This window comes from Dromaius novaehollandiae, chromosome 7 (assembly GCF_036370855.1).
Source record: "Dromaius novaehollandiae isolate bDroNov1 chromosome 7, bDroNov1.hap1, whole genome shotgun sequence".
Taxonomy (NCBI): domain Eukaryota; kingdom Metazoa; phylum Chordata; class Aves; order Casuariiformes; family Dromaiidae; genus Dromaius; species Dromaius novaehollandiae.
Window position 1 is genome coordinate 3,897,181 of NC_088104.1, and position 24,106 is coordinate 3,921,286.

Below are 24,106 nucleotides of genomic sequence, written 5' to 3' on the forward strand. Positions count from 1 at the left end.
ACGTATTTATGGCTGCTGTATTGCTTGTAAAATAACCTGATTAGGAATGTTTCTTCATGAATCAGGGGATTTTGGCAATTCCTCCCTTCTTATCTCTTTCTTACTATTTCCCCTTGTATCCTGAACTCTCTTTTCCTGTGCAAATATGAATAAAAAATGGGCTGTTTATGAGGACATCTGGATTTGGAAGACATTGTGAAGGTATATCTGCTGTGAAGATTTCTTGAAATTTTGATGCCTATGTGTGTTATACAGTGAGGAACTTATGCTTGAGTTATGCTAGCATTTTTGGTCTTAAAGTTGCTCTTACACTGCCTGTGAATAAATAGCCATGATTCCCCAGTGCAAATAATTCATTGAATTTACATATAATATTTTAGCCTGGCAGTGGGGGAGTATTAATTAAAATGTTCATTACTACTTATGATCTGATACTTCACATGAGGCATTTCCTTGGGCTGTTAACACAGGCCTGTAATGAAAAACGCATGTTTCCAATACTCTTTTATCCATCGGTGTCTAGAGGCTGAAAACTGTCTTGTCTAAGGCTGCTCCATCCAGTATTCATCTTAGCGCTTAATTAGTTTTCTGGTTACGTTGCGTGGGTATGCCAGGTCATGCAAGGAAACCGGGAAAGATAAGAGGCATATAAAGCAGAGCCTCAAGAGGCGTAATTTGTCCTTACTGGTCTCCAAGGTGCAGGTTCTGACGTGTAGTTAGTGCTTCATCGAGGCATTGATCTTCTGCCCTACATTCAGCTGACCTGTATTTTAATATAAACAAAACCAGTTATACCAGACCTGTAAAACACTGCATCTTACGTTCTTACTGTTGTAACTCTTGATCCTCCAATAATAGCTGCTTCGTCTCCAACACTTTTGCGTTGACAGTAGCTTCAGGTGGAATAGCTGCAGTTTGGGCAGAAGTCAGGTATCTGCCAGACTTCTGCACACCTGAAGTGCAAATTAAGATGGCAAAGAGTATTTGTGTGCTCTGGTTGGGGAAAGGTGCCCGTCGCAGGAGGTAGAGCCTGGGCAGAGCTGCTGGCGCATCGCTCCCGAACATAAGGTTACCGTTCCATCCCAATAACGGGCGCCGCATATCAAGAAGATGCCATATGCCTCACTGAATATCTGATAGACTTAGGAGGCTTTGAACAGAGAGAGTTTGTGAGCCAATGACATATCAAAGACTGTCAGAATAATCATTTTTCCCTGATTTCAGTCGATTGCTGTCTGACAATTGAAAAGCCTGCCTATTCAGATAGCTCGCACCCACGCTGATGCCTGATCTTCAGTGCTGTAACTGTTCCCTATCCATATCCTTGGAAGCAAAAGGAAGAAGTACACATATGAAACACCAAATGGAGGTTGTTAAACACGAACCATATGTGTTATTTAGCTTTGGAACATAGCGAGGTTATGAAGCCATTCTTGGAAGAGAAGACAAGTACGTTTCCTTTACATCAAAATCATTTATAATGAATAGATGCAGGAAAAGTTTGCTGAAAGATCAGGCACAACGGGAGCGACAGAGCACAGCAATCCGGCTCATGGCTGGAGCCTCTTCCTTGCCGCGCTAATGAAGCCCAGACTGTTGTCTGGGAACCCGATTAAACGCACGGCACCATAATGATTGCTAAAGGATGTTAACTTATTTTTGACAGACTTTGTAGTCTCCTGGGCATGAGTTGGGAACATGCTGCGTGCTGGTGAGAACTGGAAATATTGAATCCGAATGTGGAATTAAATAAGAGTATCAGAGCGAAGGCTTACCTCGCCCAAGCTTACGCTGGAGCCCAATTTGTGACATTAATGCGCTTTTGCGTGTGCGAGGGGGCGGCGGAGGCAGGAGTTGTTTGTCTTTTGCTTTCGAAGCAAGATGTTCGGAGACTAATTGCTAAAGCAATGAAAAATATTCTCTAAAAAGATCATGGCTGGAACGAGTAGAACTGCTTGATTAACAGAAACGGCTTGAAATCTGGGGTCCAGCAACGCGGTGCAGGCGCCGAGAGCTTTCCCGTGAAGTCTGCCGTAAGCATGATTCCTGCTTATTCGCACGACTTCTGTGAGCGCCATCGCGTTGCAATCCCCCCTACGGAGAAGGGAGATGGGCATCTCCATTAGTGCATGACAAATAACTGACTTAAAATATCACTTCAGGTATCCAGAAACTTCTGGCCTTGCCTGCGAATGATGATGTTTCACTCCTCGTTTTTTTCCTCCTGGTGTGGGATCACCAGGGATGTAAAGAAACACTTGACCTAAAGATAAATGATGCTTTTCCAGATCCTGTGCAAAGTCTGCTCCAATCCCTACCTATATTTTTAATTAAACATCTGGAAAGTTTTCATTGATAGTTAAGTATCTAAGTTAGTGACCTCGCTATGGAAGGTGGTGGCTATTGATTTCACTGGCATTTGCCAATTTTCTGACAGTTCTGAAAGCTTGGATTTCTACTCCTAGCTTTTAGATATGACTTCACAGGCCTTATGCTAGGGAAACATTTTGAGAAATATTTGGCTGGTCCATGTGGGAGAGCAGACAGAGAGCAGGGGTTATAGGAGGAGATGGAGACAGGAGTCCTGACTGCGAGGTCTGGTAGACTGGCTTTCGTTTCTCCTAGAGGCGGAAGAGCTATCCAAGTACGTAGAGAGGAGAATGGATTAGATGACCTTAAAAAAAATAATTTTGAAGTAGTGATTTCCAGACAAAGTGATGAAATTTAAAGCTGTGTTTGATAACGCCTGTTTGTATATACCCAAACACACACACAATTATTTTGGCATTACGCAGCACTGCGTGGAGAGCGCGTGGGCAAAGCCGCAACTGCAGCCGTGCATGTGTAATTGTGAAGAGAAAATTCTGTGGGCAGCTAGGCAAATTTAGATGAGTGGAAGCGTCAATTACTAAATTTTTGACACTATATAAATGCCTGAATTAGGGGAGGCTGTGTTGCTCCTTCATTACTTCCTTGCACGTGCTGGAGGACCCCAAGGACATGGCTTGCCCATGGGCTCGCGCGAGGAGCTTTGAACGTAAATCTGCTCGCTTCCCTGTTTGCATTCAAGAGAAAGTTTGCAAATAACTTTTACTCAGGAAGAAACCACAGGAATTCAATGTGATCTTCCCCAAAACAGCCTGGCAGAGGACGGGCCAGTATCATGAAAGCTTATTGCCTTACTGCGAAGCTGTTGTTGCATTTCTAGCAGAGGAGAGGCCTGCACTGAGATGTAAAGATTGATGAAGAAAATTTATTTAGTGGTTAACTTATGAAAAATACATGTTTTGGGAAACCAAGAGGATGCTTCATAGGCAAGTCTTTGCTTTTTCCTTATCGCATGCGGGGAGAAAAAGGGTGCAAGGAGGAAAGCGGCCAGGCTGATCTCAGGAAAGCCCTGCTTTCCCCCAGGTTGTGGGTACGTCGTGCTGACCTCCCGGGATCTGGGGGGTTAATTCACATGAACATCTGAACGTCTGGCGATGCACAGCAGGGCTTCTGCTTGTACAGTTGTGTTTGAGAGGGTCTGCTCTAAGCTTTTGGATCTCAGGAGCAAGGAGAAACTGAGGATAGGTGTATAATAATGGTCCCTGATATTTACTGAAGAGACCTAATTTAAGATAATCATTATATTTAATGTTTGCAGAATGTGTAAAGTTATGTGAAACTGCTATGAAGTAATAATGGGTAGGAGACTTCTCCCTATATTTTGATATTTCAAGAAGCCCCTTGTTGGCATTTGGGGTGCTCCAGCAGTGGCAAAGGTGCGAGTGGTTTAAGCCGGTGGCAGTGGTGGAGAGCCCAGGGCAGCGGTGGGATGGGTAAAGCTCTGAATAGCGCAGGCGTCCCGTTCGCGGGTGGTTGGCGGGTTTGTCCTTCCCGGAGTAACGAGCCTTTTCTGCAGTGGCATCCTCCCGCGGCGGCGGTGGCAGTGATGGTCAAGGCCCGGGTTTGACTGACCGCAACGTGATCTAGCTGGGAAGGCATCACACTCGTGGTCGGTAGCGTTTGCTTTTCCCTCTGCAACGGGAACTTAATGGCATTGGGGAAAGTACCGTTATTTAGCTTTCGAATTAAGCCGCCGACATTAGGACCAGCCGGATTTAAAGCAGTGTGAACTTGGTGCAGCTCCCTTCTGCGCGTGTTGTGACGCAGGCGGCAATTGCGCTTTCTCCGCGGGAACCTGGGCACATCCAGTGCACGCGGCCCAGCAGCAGCGAGGGAGGATTAAGATACCAAAGCCATCTTCATTTGAATAACTTAAATCTGCCATTTTAAACATTTTATATGGGTCTGTATGTATGCATGCTGTGTGCAATTCAGAGTGAAAAGCCCTTTGGTCCCTTTAGTACCTACCTGATGATGCATGGTGTCAGGTATGGTTTGGTGGGAGAGATTTGGACTAGGTAACTTCAGCATTTCTGTATGAATGGGTCAATAATAATAGTAAAAAAAAAAAACCAAAAACAATTTGTTAAAATCTTTAATAATGATGTATTTTCCAGGTTGCATCTGAGACCTGCCCCTCGGTTGGCGCGGGGCGGATGTTGAAAGGCTTTCCTTTGCACGCCTGTTCCTGCCCCTCCGTTCCCGAAAAACCTTGAAAACCGAAATCTCGCACTGGGACGGGGGACTGGGGAGCGCTGCCTGCCAGCTGGCACCGTAATTCAGGTGGCAAAATATAAAAGTTTTATCCCTCGTATCACAAACTCCTAGGGTCAGATCTCTTTGCCGTACCGTGCCCGTGAATTTGATCACCGTTATTGTTGTCTGAAGCCCACGTTTTGGGCAGCAAGTCAGACTGTTCCTGCGCCTCCCAGTTGTGGTGATTTGCTCTCAGCTCTCTCTGATTAGATGGCAGTAGCACAGAAAACGAGTTTCTCCGCCGCAGCCGCGGGTTTCTCCGTTGCTCGGTGGCCCAAAGGTTGCGTCGAGGCCGGTTCTGCGGCCTGGGGCCTGGGGCCGTGCCGGGGCATCGCCCACAGCGGCCTGGCGCCTCCCCGCGGGGCTTTCGGGCCGCGTGCTCCGCGCGTGGATTGCTGGGGAGACAGCTCCCTCCCGTGGTGGCAGTGCGCAGCCCTTCGCTCCTGCTTCCCATTAACAGGAAAAAACACAACTATTCTTTTTTACTGCCTCACCACAGTGGCAGTTAGTTTTACACCCCAGTTGTGCAGGGAGCTTTTCCACCGCTGCTCGAGAGGCTAAGGAAGAACGAGAGAAGCATTTTGGGGCAAGAAATCCTATTTATTGCGTTGTTGATCCAAGTTTTTGTAGGAAATTTTGTGGGAAAGAGCATGTTATTAATACGATGTTGCGGGAAAATCAGTCCTGCTAGTGAAAATCAGTAGCCCCAGAATGATACAAAATCCTACAGCCAAGTACTGTAGCATAATGAATATTAATTCCATGAAATCAGTGCATAACTTTGGTCTATTTATTATATAATCTAATAAAAGGTCAGAGTGAAACCTGGCTGTGGGTGCACATGTATGCCTTTATGGTATGGGAGCTGGAGGTAGTCAGCGTGCAGCCTTGCTCTTGCATCGCCCCTGCGAGATTTCCCGTTTCTGCCCTGAAAAAATAGCTGAAATATTTTTCCTTAACGCTCAGCTGATGAGCTTACCTGGCTACAGCATTCAGTGTGCAGCTTGTCCTTGAGAACTTAACCTGTTTGGAGTTTAGAAGTACGCTCAACATACAGAGAAGATGAAGGAATTATCATCTTCATCATCTCATTATTTCAGCATCGTAATGAGATTTTCCTTTTCACAGCCAAACCTTGTACTATCTTTTTTTTCCTTAAAGAAATCTTCTGCTTTTGGGAAATTTCCCTTTTTCCTGTCTCCTAATTTAACTAGTATTTAAAGCTACATTTATCTTTTTTTTTTTTTAAAGGCTGGACTTGGAGTGTTTAATTATTTTTTAATGCAACATCAGAATTATTTCACTTACAGACTCTGAACATCTTTCCTTCTCTCTATGAACGTAGTGTTAAATGCGCAGATGCCGATACTTAACTCACCTTGTTCTGATCTGATCCCTTTAGGATATGGTGTTCCAGGGCTGCTCTTCCTCGTTTTTTCAAACAGTATGGTATAAAATATTGAAATTAAAAGGGCATCTGCCACACAAGACCTCCCATTCTGACAGCACTCGGTGGATGCAGCCAAGGGCGCTCTTTGGGCCAGGAGCAGGAAGCAAAAGGCATCGCTGTGCTCCTGCTTTTCTCGTATTCCCCATTGCTGCACATCCCTCGTCTCCGTTAGCAGGTAGGTTAAAACCCGCGTGCCGCCTGGGCCGGAGGTGCCTGCCGAGGCAGATGTCCTTCCCGGCACAGGCATATGCGTTTCTGGAGGGGAAAGAAAAAAAAAGGCACAGAAAGTACTGCGGTTTAGACAGCTGGTCTGGCAGTTGGTAATGTGAAGGCCTATTAAAATATTTGTTATTTGTTATTTAACTTTGGTTTGTTTTTTAAGGCATTTGGAAATAGGCTGATTAAATAAAATAGTGTGAGGTCGCGCTGGTTGGTAGTGATATGTATTGGCAGAAATCTGGGAAAACTTGCAGTACACAGGACTCTAATGGCCTGTCTTTCACTTACATAAAATCCAGTCACTTTGTTTTCATTCTGCGAAAGAAGAAGTGCTGATAAATATGCTGAAAATATTTTCACACTTCTGCTGGGTTGAATTTCAATTTAGTAACTGGTACATGAAGGCCTTGATCCCTGAAAGCTTCCGAGTCTGTGAAAAAACTCCTTTTGACTTCCCCGGGAGCTCAGTCGCACCAGCGGAAATCGGTGTTAAAAATTGCACCCCTGCTTCCAAGTTTTGTCGGCACCTCGGCTGTAGGAGAAGGCGCTTTGCTTGGCCGCCCGGTGATCGAGAAATATCAGTAGTGTCTATTGCTAAAGAGCCGTGATGCGTCCTGTTAGGCACCTTGCTGCCTTGGCTCGTAGGGTATGTGGGGTGGGAAGGGACCTCCGGGTCCCTGCCCCAAGCAGGGTCAGAGCTGGCTGCTCAGGGCTTCGTCCTGCCAGCTCTTGAAAGCCTCCGAGGACGGAGACCGAGCGACCGCCGTGGGGAAGCGGTTCCCCTGCAGCTTTGAGGCTTTTGAGAATGAGCGTTAGAAAGTCTGTGGTGTTCAAGCTCAGTTTGTTATCTTAGGTCTTCAGAAAACTCACTCTCCAGGAATTAATGAGGAATCCAACTTTAAGGCTACTTTAGAAACTTTTCAACTGTTTCGTTAACTGTGACATCCCAAACGTAATTTGAACAAATTTCAAGTATCGTTTAATTCTTTTCCTACAATAGAACAGTTCTCTTGGAAATGCAGAATGGCTCTCTTAATTAGATACAAGTCATAGCAAAAACAATATAATTAAGTTTACCATCCTCAGGGAATGATGATACCAATACTAATGCCATGACATTAAATTTTGCAAAGTCTGATTTTAAAAGCAAGAGCGAACGACTTCAAGAGACGTCTCGGGCAAACCCTTGACAAATGGGGAAGGTTCCCGCGTGCGAGGGAGCCCGCAGAGGCTGTGCCCAGGCTCGCGCCGTGCAGGGGAGGAGGCATTGCAAGCACAGGGGGGTAAAGGGAGAAATTCATCATGCCATGGAAGTCACAGAGGCATTTTCACAGTAATAAAACCCAAGAGAAATGGGCACCATGAATGGCAGAGGCTGAAACACAAAGAGGAATGGAAAGGAAGGGAGGGAGGGGAAATGGCAGGAGAAAGGGAGTCCAAAAATCCATCCTTTTCCAATGCCCCACTTGAAGGAGAAACCTTCTTCATTCGTCTCCTTCAAACAACCCCCTGTTCCCCGTCCTAATAGATAAAGCAGGAAGCAGCAAACTCGGTGGGTTCCTTCTGGTATAAGACACGACCTGGTAGCATGCATTTATCCTCTGAAATTCCTTAAGACCTTGGAACGAGAGAGTGGAGGACATACGAAATTTAGCCCAGCTTTAAGAACTGTGAGTTCACAATTTACACACATTTGTTTCATGTTAAATAAAAGCACAATTTATTATTTTTCCCTATTTACATATTCTTTTCAAAAATTTATATGTATTTTTAAAAAGTACATCTAGCTAATAAATTTGCAGTTGAGCTAGATATTTAGCTAACTCCAGATATTGGCCCTGCTGGGTTATGTTCAGCTCTTTCGACTTTTGATAGCTGCGAGTGTTGCGAAAATTTTGGAAGAGAGACCAAGAGGTCAAACGTAATATGTGTTCGTAGATGGTGATACAGCATGAAAAAATGGTGCTAGACGTGTGGAGATCAAATTAGTAAAGCTTGGTTTCATGTTAACCATAGATAATATGGTGTGAAATTATTTAATTACTAAAAATCCCCAGATATTCTGGGAAACAAAAAGCAGCAGATTGGAAGAGAAGCAGTGTCGAGAGAATGGTCAAGGAGATGAACAACTGAGCCTCCATGGCTTCATACTTGTTATCAGAGAGTGAGAAAAAGGGCAAATTCCCTTCTCTGGTGAGAACATGAGTCCTGTTAGCTATGTTGTACTTGCGTGTTAAGAAATTGGCCCGCAGATGTGAGAGTACGTCTGCACGGATTGGTAACAGGGATCAAGCCATGGTTTGGTCTGCAGTCTTGTGTCATGGAGGTCTTCCCTCTGGTCCTCCCTTTCTCCAGCATCTCACCTGCGTCCCCAGATCTCTGCTTCAGATGGACCATGCCGTCTGCTTCTCTGGTGCTGCTTCTCCGGGCACACGTGTAGCTTGTGCGATCTTTGTGCCTCGGCTTCTTGGGCCGCTCGTTGTTTGTGACATGCTTTTAGTCCTGAAGCTCGTGTTACAGCATCCGTCTGCAGAGGTTTCCTTCTCCTCAACTGCCCCTGGGATCTGGGGTGCGACGCCAGAGGTGACCGTGCAAAAGACACATGTCCCTAGAAAGGGATATATCCTGTCAGTACTCACCTTTTCCCTAAAACTGGTAGTAATTAAGTCTTTTCACATTATTTCTACATTATTTCTCTGTTATTTACCATTTTATCATTAAGATGAGCTCCTCATTCTGGAGAGCTGCCGTGTAGTCGCGGAAGGCTAACGTTCATGAGGGCTTTTGCACGTAACGCTGTGGTAAGTGACTGTCCAGCTCTCCGTTTGCTCTCTTACGGTTGAGAGTTTCTAATTTGTCTTCAGAGCAGTCTGGACGTTTTCCAGTATCTCCCCTCAGAACATGTGAAGAAATCTTTTTTGGAAACTCAGTGGGTCACTATGGTTTGCTCTACCATGCATTGCTGTACTTGGATGGATTTGTTAGATTATGTTGGGCATTAAAATTCATAAATATCAACTTCCAGCAGCAGGGAAAGCTCTTCTCCTTACTCTTTTCTACCCTATTATTTGTAATTTTGACTATAAGGGTCTGCACTGCACTGCAATAGCTGGTGAAAGATAACAAAAAGTTAGAATACATGGAAATTCTGTTTTTGTGCTTTTGTTTTTGTTTTTTCCTCTTGATTTTGCTTTCTTTAATGTAGATACAGTAAATCACTTTAATATATATGGCTTATTTTCTGTATATATATTAAGTAGTGCTTGATACATTCAGTTGTTTCATCTAATATGTCATAGCATTTGCTCATAGTGTAGAGGTATTTTACGGAATTGCTGCATTTTGCAACCAAAACATTGGCATCATTCTTATCTTTCGTTGCTTCTTCCTTAACTACAATTGCTACAGGACAGTTGATCTATAACTTAAGCTTGTGGTTATTGTTCAAAGGATTCTTCAAAACAAGCCATCCCCCTCCTCAGTCATTGGCAAAATGCATAGGTCGTCTTGACCAGCTTCTTTAATCTTCAGTACATTTGTCAGCATCACAGGGGAAATCTGGGCAGATGATCTTGCAGCTATTTAGAATTAAAGATCCAAAAATAAATTAGAAAGAAGGTGCTCAATTAGGAAGTGAAAATCTCATTTTTAAGCGATCATAGTGGAGTGACATCTCCTGCATCTTCTGCACTTTCACTCCTGCTCTGTATGTGAAGTTCAGAAAAGCAATTTTCAGCCTGAAGTCCTGTGAGCACTTTTTTTTTTTTGAATAATTCTGTTTATTTTTTTTTTATTATTCTTAAATACTTGGTGTCATTAGGACACACCGTAACTTAACAGAGGGGTGAAGAGGTGAAAATCCAATACCTGGCTGGTAATTTGTTTGTCTTAATGGACAATTGGTAGGTTTCTTGGTTACGTTTCATCCTAAGAGATAATTGCCTTTAGATATATTTTGCTTTAGAATCTTAAGAGGATGATTTATATATTTTATTCTTATTCTTATATATAAAGCATAAGAGACCTGGGAGGGTTGATGGCTACTATCTGAATAGGGAAAGAGGGAGAATTGCAGTTTGTCCCATGGCTTGAAAGCAAACACTTCGGAGAGGCTTGTGCTTATTTCCCTCCTCAGTGCACACCGTTTGCTCAGGCAGCTCCATGCCTTTGCTGGTAGGACCAATAAGCTGGCCTATGCGTTTTGCCAAAGACTGAGGAGGAGGGTGGCTTACAAAAAAGTGCTTTTGAGAGCAAAGAACTGTTGCAATGCACACCTATGTTAAAGCTGTGAGAGCCTGTGTGTGCATGGAGCTGCATTAAAATCATTAGGGCTCATCGGGGCGCAAAGATGACACAACATGACACAGTCTGCATGAGCAGGACCGTAACAAAATTCATATTACATCAGGAGATGAGAGCTGAAACTGTGCTTAGCTAATCACTTTTTAGTGGGGAATTTTGCTTTCCAAATTTAATACTGTAGGTAGAGACACAAGAGGCAAAAATGAACTGCAAGTTATTTAACTGTTCAAGGAGACAACAAGCTGTTTATAGTTCTGCTCTATAGCTTAATTTTTAGAGCCTGCATAAATAGAATTCAATCCACCAACTGATTCGGTGAGGATAATCCATCAATATTTAATTTGGTAAGCAAGGAAAGGCTTTAAAATAATATAATGTAGTTCATGAATCAGATGCACTGTTGGATTCCATTATTAAATGTAGATATATAATATCGGTGGCATTGTGTTTGTTATTTTAATAATTCTAATTAACTTTTGGTAATTGTAGTGGATCTGCTGCCAAGTTTACTGGCTATGATTATTATTCAGGGTTATTATTTTCAGTAGACAGCCAGCCAGCCAATGAATAAAAGAAGTTTTATGGCAAACTAGACTTAAACGGCACAACAAGGTTTTCTTATTGAAGAAAAATGCCTCTTGGTGAACTTCATCATTATCTGTCCGTGTTTAAGAGCTACTGAGAGATTCAGGCAATCTTTATGATAATGCAGTAATTTACAAAACCCCCTATAAACATTTAGTGTTTCACACTTTCTCGATGATTATTGATGAATAGTGAGATTTGTGTGAGGAAGTACAAGCTTTCTCCCTTACCATTATCCTGTTCCTCTTTGTCCTTTTATGGTACCACGCTCCATTTTTTTATACCACGGTGGTGGTATTAATAGTGACGAGTCGAGACACTCCAGACTGAGATGCTGCAAACATCTTAGCTGTATAAAACTAACCCGTTTATGCATGCAAGGCTCAATTCTTCGCCCTTCCTTGCCCAAGCAGCCCCACCGAAGGAAGGAGCTGCGGTGGAGGTGGTGCTCAGAAATGAGCCCGTGTTCGTTGCGTCTTCCCTCGCAATCCTGCCCGACTTCTGCTCTGACTCTGGAGATGGCACTCTGGATCGTGCAGGCAGCTCTGCCTGCCAGGATTAGGTCTTTCTGCCATTGCAAAAATGCTATCGCAATTCAGTCAGTAAATATCACAAGCAGAATTTTGTTATGAAAGATGAGTGCTCAGCGCATGAGAGAAATAGCATTGCATTGCTGAGCAGTAGGCCTTAAAACAGTAGCTTAAAAAAAAAAGTGTTATGATATCTAGAACTCGTTTTCCAATCTGTTACCAGGAGATGTGGCTATCTATAACAGTTGGAAAGCTCTATTTTCTGCCACAGCTACTTTTCCATGGGAAAGAACACTTCCAGCCCAGAAGCGTCTACAGCCTGACGGCTGCAGCAAGGAAGCTCCACCGCCTGCCCGGGAAGTTGCAGTGGTCCTCGGTGCAAGTGGGTAGGGGCCGTGCCAGATCCTGCGGTGTGCAGGAGCGTCAGATCCTTCTGGTCCTGAGCTGTTTCTTGAATTTGCCACACTTCTCATGGGAGGACAGTTAATATTGAAAATGCCCCCCCCCCATTTCATTCGCCTAATGAGTGAAGGTAGAGCTCATGGAGTAGCATGTTGGAGTTAGAGCAGAGCAGCCTACGTGTCTGCAAACAACCAAGCCCAAACCATCGGCAGGGGCTTTTCTTTCGGAGAATTTAAACATTGCAGGCATCCTCTGCTAAGACCTGAAATGAGGTGCAGGGATAAGGAACAAACACTTTTCCGACACGTCAATGTGTGGCTATGTTGAAAGGAGCTGAACTGTATATTCGTAATTTGGAAATTGCAAGGCCTGTAAGTAAACTGAATTAATCCCAGAAGACTGGTTGGGATGTGATTCAAGACCATAAAGTAAGAAAGGTAATTCAGAATGAATGTCCAGATTAGAGCTATAGAGAAAAATGCATATACGGCAGCACAGGAGTGCAAAGGAAGGCTGTGAGCTGATGGCGTTATTAACGCTGAGGGACGGTCCCACTTAAACTAACTGCTAATTTCTTATGCCGTCGAGCTAGCTGACTGCTCGTTCTTCAAAGCTCGTCGTGTTGCTGAGAGAGTTATTGAACTTATTGCAAGCCCCTAGACAATGCTCGTCTTCAATTTGCCCATCAGAACATCCATACAATTATTTGGGGCATCTTCAAAGTATTTCAGTGCTTTGGAGTAGATTATTGAGATAATTTTGATAGTGGCACGCCTCCCGGATGATAATGTAGGAAAATGAAACCTCCACCTCCCAACGATCTTTTCCTTTCTCAAGTGCAAGCTCTGAGCTCGTATATATCCTATAGATTTTTCGAATGAAATTAATCTTAAGAGGTTTTATCTCATTTTCTGTGTATTGCCTACTGCGATTTGGTCTCTCAATTTGTTTTTGCAAATGATGAATTTGATTTCCTGCTATCAATGAGTATCTGCCTTTCAGTAGGCTCCAGACATGAGTGGCATGATGAAAAGTGTTTCCTGTATTGAAGTTTTATATTTTTATATTAAGAACTTGCCTCTCTCTAATAACTAAGATTAGATGGCAAATCCTTCTGTTTCTTCAATACAAATTGTTGCTAATCTTTATCATCAAAGTGAATAAAAATAATGCTACTAAGTAGCAGTAGAAAGTAATGGTGTAACCTTCTACAGCAAAAATAGAAAAAAAATGTGCAAAATCTAAAAAAAAAAAAAAGGCCAATTCCAGGTATTTTTTTCTGTTAACTGTCTATAAGACACAGAGCTTTAAAGTGCTGTTACTCAAGAAACATTTGCGATCCATTTGTCTGTTGTTAGAAATAGATGTAGGTAGACCTTAGGGTTTTCTCCTGCTTGAAATCTAATTTCTTTTTTCTTTGTTTAGCAAATGTTCATATCAGAAATAGTCTCTTATTTGGCAGTGGCTATAACACGTACAAAATAAAACAGTATGCCTTCAGTTGCTGTAAGGTTGAGGGGGGAGAGAGACTCTGAAGTGGACCTATAGATCCTTGACGTTCCGGCGCAATTTGGGTTGGTCTCGGGAGGCATACACCGAATTTATGTTGCTCCCTGGAAGCGGCATAAGTAGCACACTTGCCTCCGAGATCGGTGCTTGGCTCTTGTTTCTGAGGCCGCTGCTACCCCGTCAGCTTCTATTGAAATGGCTGTTTGCGGCCAGATGGGAGGTGTTTAATGAACGTGGCTCCAACCTCTGCAGTTCCAAAATTTACAGCAGTTCACACTTGACAGTTTATTTTTTATTTTTTATCTTCATCTCAATTACATAGTAAGATGTTCTTTTTAAAAACTTGTTTGTTATTAAGATATAAATCTACTTATTTTAGTCATGTAGTGCATGCCAGCGTAATGCAATACAAGAAGATTACAAGCTGATGGTTAGATGTTAATAACAGTAACACAAAACATTAAGGCAAGTGACATTTACATAAGTATCTTGATCTTAATACATGTAATTTACATATGAAAATTTAATCACCATAGAGATAAACAGCTGCAATGTTTAATTAAACTCTCCACACAAAATCAGCCTGCAAGAAGTAGTTTGTCACTGCTAATTTATCACAATTCTCATAAGTATTCTTTAAAATAAAAATGCAAAATAAATGACTCTTATTGATAATTTAACTTCTGGTTACTTTATCGTATTCTCAACAGGCTTTGATGATACAATTACAATATGAAGATTCTAGGCTCATTTTCTCACAATTTAGAAGACAAAACATAAATATATAGAGAACAAATGTATTTGTTTACAGACTTAAGGGTCAGCAGTATGGCAGCGCTAGAGTACAATTTAGGCAAATTTAATGCCATGATAAGTTATGTGTAATGAAGGGATGCGAGAGTCTCTCTCTGTGGGGCTGTTTAAGGAGGAAACAATTATAAGTGAAAATTAATGCCAGCATTATCACAGAGTTGGAACAGACTCCTAGCTCACAATATCATTGACTAAAACACACATTTTAAACGCGCGTTGTGAAATCAGGGATGTGCTGACTTTCAGAAGTTTTTGAGGCTTAGACTTTGCTTCTAGCGATGTATTTTAAAGCAAAACAAAGCACACGGTATCTTGAAAGGAGCAATTTCCATATCTTTCTGAGGGTTCTACAAGAAAAACAGGATTCGAAGGTTGACTGGATCCTATTTGCAACACTAAAATAGCAATAACAGCAAAAAAGGATCCTTTTTATAACTTCAGGGTAGGTGGCAATGGAAAATAAATATGTAACCATTAGTACCTTAAAGTACATGATTTTTAGGTGTGAAATTATCTTTCATCTCAAGTAGAATGAACTGTGTAACAAGGCTGTGGACCACCATGAGGTTCTCCATCAGACAGGCCTTCTACATACGCTAAAAGCTGCCCACCTATGTATACTTTTCCTATACTATGTTCACCCCAAGGGACTGGAAGAACTTGGTTTGCATGAGGCAAATTAAATTGGTCTATAAATTTCCTGGACCCATTAAAGTGATGACTCTCACAAAATACTATTTTTGCCTTGAGTTTGGATTTGTTATCTATATTGCCTGTATCTCCTTTTTGCACAAGTTTTGTGCAGAGCAGCTAGATGTGATCGTTTAAGGTTTTGTAGGCGGTAGGCCTAAAAATGATACCCCAGTCACAGAGGGCAAATGGGGTTATTTGGTCATGGGTTCAAAAATTATTGTTGTTAATTATATGCCAATTTAATGAAAGTAAAAACTGGGTGAAATTCAGCTTCATATTCATAAATGGACTTTGTAGGAGAGCTAGGTGCAAGTAAAAAATGAATCATGAAGAGTAATTATTCCAGTTCCTCAGTAAAAACTACCCCTGAACATTTATTGCATTTAGGGTTTGTTTTGGTTGCCCTTGGGTGCTCTGCCCCGTCTCCAGCTCTTGTGCCAGCAGCAAGGAGATCCTGTACGATGTCTGCTAGTCCCACGTGGACGTCTCGGATACCCTAAAGCATCTGAAATGGCACGTGATGCCCATGCTTAGGTCATCAGATCAAGCTCTTTTACTCCAGAAATCAGGCAAAAAGCTTTAAGTGTATGCATTAGCAATTCTAACAATCATACCTGCAAAAACGGCAAAAATTTCCCGATAAGTGATATTCCACTCCATGAGAATTGTGAAAGGAGTAACTGCTCTACCAGATATATAAATAAATTAAATACCAAATATTCTCATTACAAGGCAAAGAGGATTTCATCTTTGGTTTTGGTGTGGTTATAATGTGTTGGCAGGCAGCTGATCCTAAGTAGCAATTCCTGGATACGCGACTATTGACTGCTTTCTGGTACAATACATATGGTCATGATTTGAAGTAGAATGTAGAATATTAGGCACAGTTCCCTTGCGATTAAAATATTTTTACTGAAAAAACAGAAGAAGCAAAATGAGGATTACGTTAAATAACTAATTCTGTAACTCTAACATTTTAAATTACAGATCAGTCCTGATTGCCAAGATCCCTTTGAGATCTGTAGGTGCAGAATCTGTTAATGCTAAGAAGAGAGGAGGTGCTAAATCAGAAATGGAATCAGGGAAATATCTATAGTTACAGCTGAAAAAAATACAAGATCTTCACAAAAAAGGCAAAAGCCAAATAACCTTTTGAAATATTAGTGTTTTCCAATCCTACTGCTACTGGAACAGTTCTGTTCAACTTAAGTGGATATCTGTGCTATGTTACTGTCTTTTTGATCACCTGAGCAGTTTCCTATAAGTTATCTAATTCAGTGATTTGGGATGGCATTTCTTTATTTCAGTTACTATTAAGCAAGAGTTATGTAAAATTAAATACACTGGTTTCCTTTCCTGAGTCCATTTGTTACCTTATAACCCTCCAAAACTCATAAAAATGAATAGAGATATGTCTGCCTACCTGAAGGCCAGCCATTTGTTATAGTACAAAAAATGTCTGGTTCTAAGTAAAATATTAGCTGTAATATTTTTTCCCCCAAAATAAATTTTTGTAATCTACATTTCTGTTTGGCATGCCATGATCTCTTTTCCAGATATATATTTCCTCAGAATTCTCTTTCTGTGGGGGAAAATCTCTCTGTTTGGGCAAAAATATCTCTTTACACATTCAGTACTGATGACTTTGAGAAGCTGCAATGTGCTGGGGTTCTTCTGCATCTTAACTATCCTCAAGCACTATGGTAATTATATTTTGTATAACCTTTCTGGATACAAGATATCCTTATACATTCAAGTTAACCTGGTTATTCAAGAAGCCTTTATTTAAATTGATGATGGAGCTGTATCAGTTATACATATATAATGCATTATTAGGGGGCAGCAAGTTCTTCCATACGCAACACAACGGAGATGTATCGCTGCTGAGGGTTAGATCGATATTTAGGTCAATATAGATACAGGCGCAGAGACACTGCATTTAAGTCATATATGGTCATTAGGAAGTTAAGGCGTTTGGTGTCTTGCAAATCAGGTCCAGTGGCAGCAAATCCATCAGTCCGTAGGATAAAGGTGACCCAGGGAATAGGTTGTTTTATTATTACTTTTCACTGGGGTAATGGCCAGGTGATGCGATTCTTGCCGGTCTTGAGGACGCTGTGGCAAGGGGCTGGCAAGGGTTTGGGTTATCGCAGGAGGTGATGGACGGCATTAACACAGTGGCAGGGAGAATTACGCTTGTCTTTCAAAATGGGTGGGTTTTGTTAAATTTATACATCTGTATAAATAAGTAAGTAACAAACTGACCAACAAGCGTGGCTTCCTCGCAGCCCCGGGGAACCGAGCGGTGCTGGTGCTCCTCCCGTCTGCCTCGGTGCTGGGGCAGCATGCGCGAGGGCACGGTGCTTTCATATGTATGTTCCCCATTGCACTTTTCTCCCTGCAGATCCCGCAAAGCCTTTCTGCAATGCGTATGTAATGCGTGTATAACCCACACCCCCCCGGCAGCGTCCTGAGTGACGCCCTGCCACCCGCACCCGGCTGCGGATGAAATCCCCCGTCTCAGCTGGCCGTTTGGTACCTTGCACGCTGTGAGAAGAGGCATCTGTATCCCGCTTGGGAAGGGGCTTTATGTCAGCCGCGGGTGATTTAACTGCTGCGTTGATTAGATTTGCAAAATCTTTTGGGATGAAAGTATTAAGTAAATACAAAATGATTAAAATCCAACTCTGACTGATTGTACCATCCATCTGAAAATGCAGTCCCCTTTGTCGTTTCTCTTCTGGTTGAGAAATCAGTGAGGTTAGGAAAACTGTGGAGCCGAAGCCAGTAAGAAGATGATTATACTTGTTTGTGTTTCTTAAGTGACAACCTATAAGAGCTGGACAAGTTCTGCAATGAGCGGATGACCAAGGACTATGTCCTTTAACTAGGATCTCCACCACACTGAAAATAAATAGTTGTTTCCAACAGTAGAAACCTGTATTTCAACACTAATTACAAATAATGCAATAGCACTTTATTTATTTGCATGCCTAAGCTCCCGGTATAAGCATAGACTTTCTGCCGTGAGAAGTGATGGGTCCCCCAGGAGATCTTTTCCCTGTGTCCATTGATGATGTCAGTGAGTCCTTGATTAGCTGCTGACATACGAAATTATGGGGGTCACCAAGGTTAATGAAAGGCTTCTTTATACAGCCATGCCCATGCACTGTCTCCCTCCGTCCTCTTCGGTGCTGGGTTGTATGGTGACCTCAGCGACAAAGTCAAGAGGGAAAATATACAGCGCGGTATCAGTACATGCTAATCAGCGGTTCTCTGCTAATATCTAATTATTTAATAAAGGGGCAATGCGTTATTTGCAGCCCAGCGTTTTTTATAAACCTGGGGTGATCTCTGCCGAAGCGCCGTTCGACTGTCTCTGCAGTATTGCCCCTGATTAGCTCTGTCATGTCGAATACTTCTTTGCAGGTGTGACGTGCATAAGAAATTGTGTCTTCACCCTGGTGATGAAGTTGGACAGAGTTTGTCATCGCTGGGGAGCAAGTGTGGCTTCGCTGCACTGCCAGGAGGACAGAGGGACTCGCACGAGTGGGGTGGGTCTGCCCGGGTCCGGGGCGAGGTTGCCTGCAACACAGCTAAGAGCAGGTTTCGGCAACTGCTGCTGCCGGCCTTTTATAGAGGTACTTCTTAATTACTGTAACTCCACGATGTCCTTCCTAAATATGCTGTGAGAGAAGGCTATCTGAGAAGAAATCACTGGTTTTACAGTTCCCCATGTACACGTTTGCGTCAGTAGATAGGATTTTCTAGGAACATCCTTTTTGTCGTCTTTTAAGAGAGGGTGCTGCTGGGTCAGGTTGTGCTTTGAAAAGCCTCTCCCTTCCCCTTTGGTTTGTGCCTGTATTGGCGTGCACTGCTGCGCAGCCTGGCTATTTGTACCCATTCATTTAAGTCATCCTCCTTTAAGGATGCGGCTTAGAAAAGATTTCCCGAGTTAGAGTGACCTAAACATATGCCACACTTTCTTCAGATTAGATGAAGATTATTTCCATATTAATTACTATTGCAAAGGTTTCCCTTCCTAGCCACCCCCAATTCCCTTCTGTTCCTCCTTTTCTGGTGTTGCTTTTCAGCAACCTCTTTTTCCCTTTTGAGCATATCCGTCTTACTGTGAAAGAAAGGACATCTGAGAACTTATTTGCCTTACCTAAATTATTGTTCTTCGTGTGTATTTACTTTAAGATACGCATGTGTGTGTGCACTTTCCACCCCCCCATCCGCGTTTAGGACGTGGAGTGTAACTGCAGGGGTGCCCAGCCCCGGATTTTCCGTGAGGATGGTGCATTAGGTCTCAGCCGAACAAGGTATGCGCAGAAATTCAAGCGTCTGTGTAGTTTCATTAAACTCAATGCGGCTTTGTTCTGAGATGATTCGGCCTCAGTTCACCGCAGATGTGCGGGGACGACGGGTGGCAGCGGCAGCATCACAAGCCTCCGTTTTCAGGGTGTAAGTACACACAGATAACAAATAACATCAAATAACGCTCCCGACTGAGTGGCAGAGTCCGCTGCCAAAATCCTGCTTTCAAAACATTTTGGGGGGTTTTCACACCCGTCGGTGCTGAACTGGAGCGGTGCGAGATGGCGCTTTGTTAATACTGTGTGGTTTTTTTTTTTCCAATATCCTGAATTAAGCACGTGAGGTGATTTAGGCTAGAAGCTACTAGGAAAGAGATAATTGTTCTTTTATTATTATAATAGATCAAAATAAAATCAGCTCGTGCTTCTGAAGTGGGGAGTTTTTTAACTGGAAGAAGTGTACAGTAATTCTTTTACGGTGTTATCAAATGGCATAATAAAACAGCAAAAAGCATCTCATTTTCTAGGCTGTTTATTTTAGATGTCTTCTTTGAATTGGTAAGTATTTATATTGAGACCTAGGATTCTGCTGGGAGTATCAGCCACAGAAATGATCCGGGAAGTATCTCTGGATTTTAAAAGAACTAATTTTTGCACGTGCAGAAGTATACAAATTATTTCCTGCCTATATTTACACAAGCAGCTAACTTACAACTGTGGGTGCAGAACAGATATTAATGCATGCTAATGGCAGTTTTGCATCTGAATTGCCATTTGAGTATGCAAATGCCAGAATAATAACATTAAAGGTGTTACGAGCATTTATTTAGTACCTGTGGTATCTGGCATACGGCTGAAATAATTATATATAGGCCTAGGTAATTCTGTGCACATTTTAATAAAAAAATACTTCTTTGGTCTACTATGTAATTCCAAGAAAAACTTAATATTATCAAAAATATTTCAGATTATTCTAAGATACTGCATTGCAGGGTTTTTTTTCCCTAAAATTTAGCATTCTTTAGAAACTTGCTGGAACTGGAGGTAAAAGATCAGGTTCTTGCCACTCCAGAGGAGCTAGTGCAGGGCTGCACAGCCGCAGTTTGGGAAGCAGCCGCCAAGCCCCGAGATATTCCCTGCTAGGAGCTGCATCACTGCTGGGGACCCTCCTGGCTCCGAGCAGAGTGTACACAGAGAAATGCGGAGTTTTCAGTCCCAACCTGTGGAACAGCTCAGATAACAGCACAAAACTTCTACCTTCACGTGGATAGCATTTAACAGTATTTTTTCCACTCTCCGCTGAAGCGTTTGCAGAAGAGGGCAGCTCTGTTTCAGTGCCCGCTCGCTGTTCCCAGAACGGTGGCTGCCGTAAATTGGACTTTTTCTTTTTCTTTTTTTTTTTTTTGCACAGATTTTGTGCCCCAATTAGCACTGCTAATTGGGGCACACAAGTACATCACACTCTCCCCTGTGGAGATTGTCAGCCAGTCAACCAGATCACTGAGTCACCAGGAGCATGACTCCAACCCCGAGCTCCTAGTTAATCAGGTGCAAAACCAGAGGTGCCTCCAGGAAGGACACAGCCCTGCTGCTGGGTGTCAATGAGAGGAGCCGCTTGGGGCTCTTGCTTTCTCTTTTTTTCTTCCTTTTTATTTTTTCAGGCCAGAGTTTAAAATAAAACCATGAGCAGCTGGAAAGGACACTTCGCTGCTCGTGCAGAGGCATGGGCTCGGGATGGTTAGGGTTCCCCGTGCACGGTGTTAGTTCTTATTCGGAGATACACCATTTAATGAAACGCTGTCTCGTTTGCAGGCAGGGAACGAGCCTGGCACAGCGCGGGCCAGGAGGGAAGAGCGTGCTGCTGCGTCTCAGGGCTCCTGCCTGGCGATAGCAAGGTGAGGCCACATGCTGAAGAAAGGCAGCTGTGCATCATATCTGTGACGTGTCCTTCAAATATCGTAAAGTGGTAAGAGGAACATACATCTAAGAAATCTCCTGTCTGTTGACAAGTGCATAGAGTCACTCTGAGCTTCCCAGACTGGGGGAAGGCGGGTGGCAGGAGTGACGGCAGGGCACAGCGACTGTCCTGCTTGCAGCTCAGGAACACACTTTTGTGATGGGGGAGAGGGTAAGCACATTTTATTGGCATGGGGCCAGGCTGAAAATCATTTTTGCACACTGAAGAAGCTGTACATTCATATAGATTGAGATCCGTGCAGCTATGTATGTGGCAATACACAGCTGACTATGTTACCTGCACTGAAGCGAATGCATGATTTCTGTGCAGGTGGGTAGATAAAGGCACAGTGAACTCGTAGCTGATAGTGGCTGAAGAATGAACCTGATGATGCAGAATGAAAAATCTCTAGTGAGTTAATCATATGATACGTTCTTATGTGTTTGAGGGAAAACCACTCAACAGTATTTTGGAAGCTCGTTTGAGTTCCTCTAGGTGTTTATAAAGCCATGCACTCGTAAGAAGGCCAATGACGGTAGGAGCAACTGACAGTGTCGTGCAGCATGAGTGTAGTGAAAGTACAGATGTACCTTCTGGCATGAAGACACACACCACCAATAAATTGTGCTTGGAACAAGCAAAAATTTTAGAACAAGAAGCATTTTTAGAAAAGTGCCACTGGGATTACCCTTACCCAAAGGGCTATGGGGAGAACACACTTCCTTAGTAAAACTCAGCTTGAGGAATGCATTAAGCTTCTGCTGTTGGGGATTTCGCTTGTGCCGTGACCTTGGAGAGCCAGATGAAGTGCACCCACTGCAAGGGACCCAGATGGCTTTATGATGGGGAAACCTGTTCTGATCCTTCTGGAAGGAAACCTTGAATCCATACGTTTTTTGCAGGTTATCATACAATTTTTAGCCTTTTGAGTGTCCGAAAAAGCAATTGCTGATGTCCTGAGAGAGGAGTGTGAGTGACATTGCACTTCCCTGTCCTGGGGAAAGGGGTCTGAGAAGAGGCATGTGGGCCACTTGCTTCTGCAGATTTAACATGTTGCTCCAGATTTTGCTGTGCCGTTGCAACCATTGGAGTCAATTTAGTTCCACTGTGCCACATGTGGAGAAAGGAAAATGGTCCTCTATACTTGCCAAACAAGAATTTATTTGTTTTTAAAGTGTGATAAAGTCAAACAACCTTTTTCTACTTATCTGTGCTTCCACTGTCCTTCCACGGGGCACGTGGCCCCCGTGATGGTGAAGTCCTTGTCCTCCATGGCTATGAGTGATGGAGATGATCTCAGCAGAGCATGGGTCGAGGGCAAGGTCTAGAAGTCCTGGCTCAAAATCATGTCAGGATCCCGAGGCAGAAGCTGGAACATGATCCTCATCGCTCACGCAGTGCCGCCAAACCGTCTCCCTGTCCCACCTCCGCGGAGCAGATGGCAGTGTCCATTTATGAACTGGTTGTATGTGGGTAGAACCTTTTCTGGTGTGATACGGGAAAATCGGTCATTTGCCAGTGTTTCCTTTATCCCCTCTGTCAAAAAGGAATTCCCAAAGATTTGTTGCCATTTTAGACATTTCCGATGCTTTGAGGACAAAGTCCACAGTCACTTTAAAGGGCGAATGTCACCTTTACACACCTTCGATTCTCCATGCTTTGGCACGGCGTGATCTTTAACGCTCTCTCTTTCCAGCAAATGTCTTGCAAGAACACTTCCACCCAGAAGGCAATATCGGCCGCTCGCTGACCAGGGCAGGGAAACGCTGTTCGGCGACGCTGTGGGAGATACGGGGCGGTGGTCAAGTGAGATCTGGCCTTAACGGGCACTGGCCGCCACTGACCCCCCGGCTGGCCGCTCCATGCTCAAGGACACATACCAAGGAGTTAGGAAAGCCCACAGAAAACAGTAACTATTAGGCTGCTTCTAAAAGTAAAAACTTCTGGAAACTAAATCAGTGCTTCAGAAGAAAAATAATTTGTATTTCAGGCTCTTGCGTTTGTGAGCATCCCTGGTTAATTGCTGTTCATATTTAAAAAACTGGAACAACACTCCGACCCCAAGGCTCTTTGTAGGTTATAAAAATAACTATGAGCTCAATTATGTCCTGCGTGACATCTCCCCCCGCCTTTTTTTTTAATTTTAAGCACCATTCTCCTTGGAGTCCATTTCCGTCGCTTTTAATGAAGTGATGTGGTTGCAATGCAGGCTCCAATACGCAGAAGGAAACACACCGTGACAGATAATGCTGCATTTTTCATAGGACAGATGAACTCCATATATATGGCAGGTTAAGTATTTTTTGTCTCTATTCTTTGATATAGTTGTGGCTTGCTTTACGTAATTAGATCCACTAGATGGTGGTAAAGACCATCGACTATGTCTTCCCATAGCAAGAAAAAAACAGAAAAAAGTTAAGATTACAATGCCCTATTTTTTTAAAAAAAAGCCTAAATAAACAAACATACCTACCTCTCTGTTTTCTATATTAAAACACATTGCAAGCGTGCAGAAGAGCGGTGCTGCTTTTGGGCAGCAGCGTTATACTGTGAGCAGCTCTCAGGATTAAATTGTTTTGTCAGGATAAATATTGAGTAAAATGATTATGAATCATTGTGGCAAGTTTTAATACAGATCAGAAACTAAATTAATCCAGCTCTGTCTAACTCATCGTGGATCTCT

The 24,106-nt window shown here is 43.0% G+C and overlaps 1 long non-coding RNA gene across 8 annotated transcripts in view; it reads left to right on the forward strand.

Annotated features, from left to right (window-relative positions):
* LOC112981719 (uncharacterized) overlaps positions 1–24,106 on the forward strand; it is a 150,868-nt gene that overhangs the window by 83,856 nt on the left and 42,906 nt on the right. For 7 of the 8 annotated variants that reach the window (XR_010389896.1, XR_010389903.1, XR_010389899.1 and 4 more), the window contains one exon: positions 21,279–21,432. This is a non-coding gene — a long non-coding RNA (uncharacterized LOC112981719). Of the gene's footprint in view, positions 1–6,016; positions 6,270–21,278; positions 21,433–24,106 lie in introns of those variants that run through there. The other variant, XR_010389902.1, reaches the window with a different exon arrangement.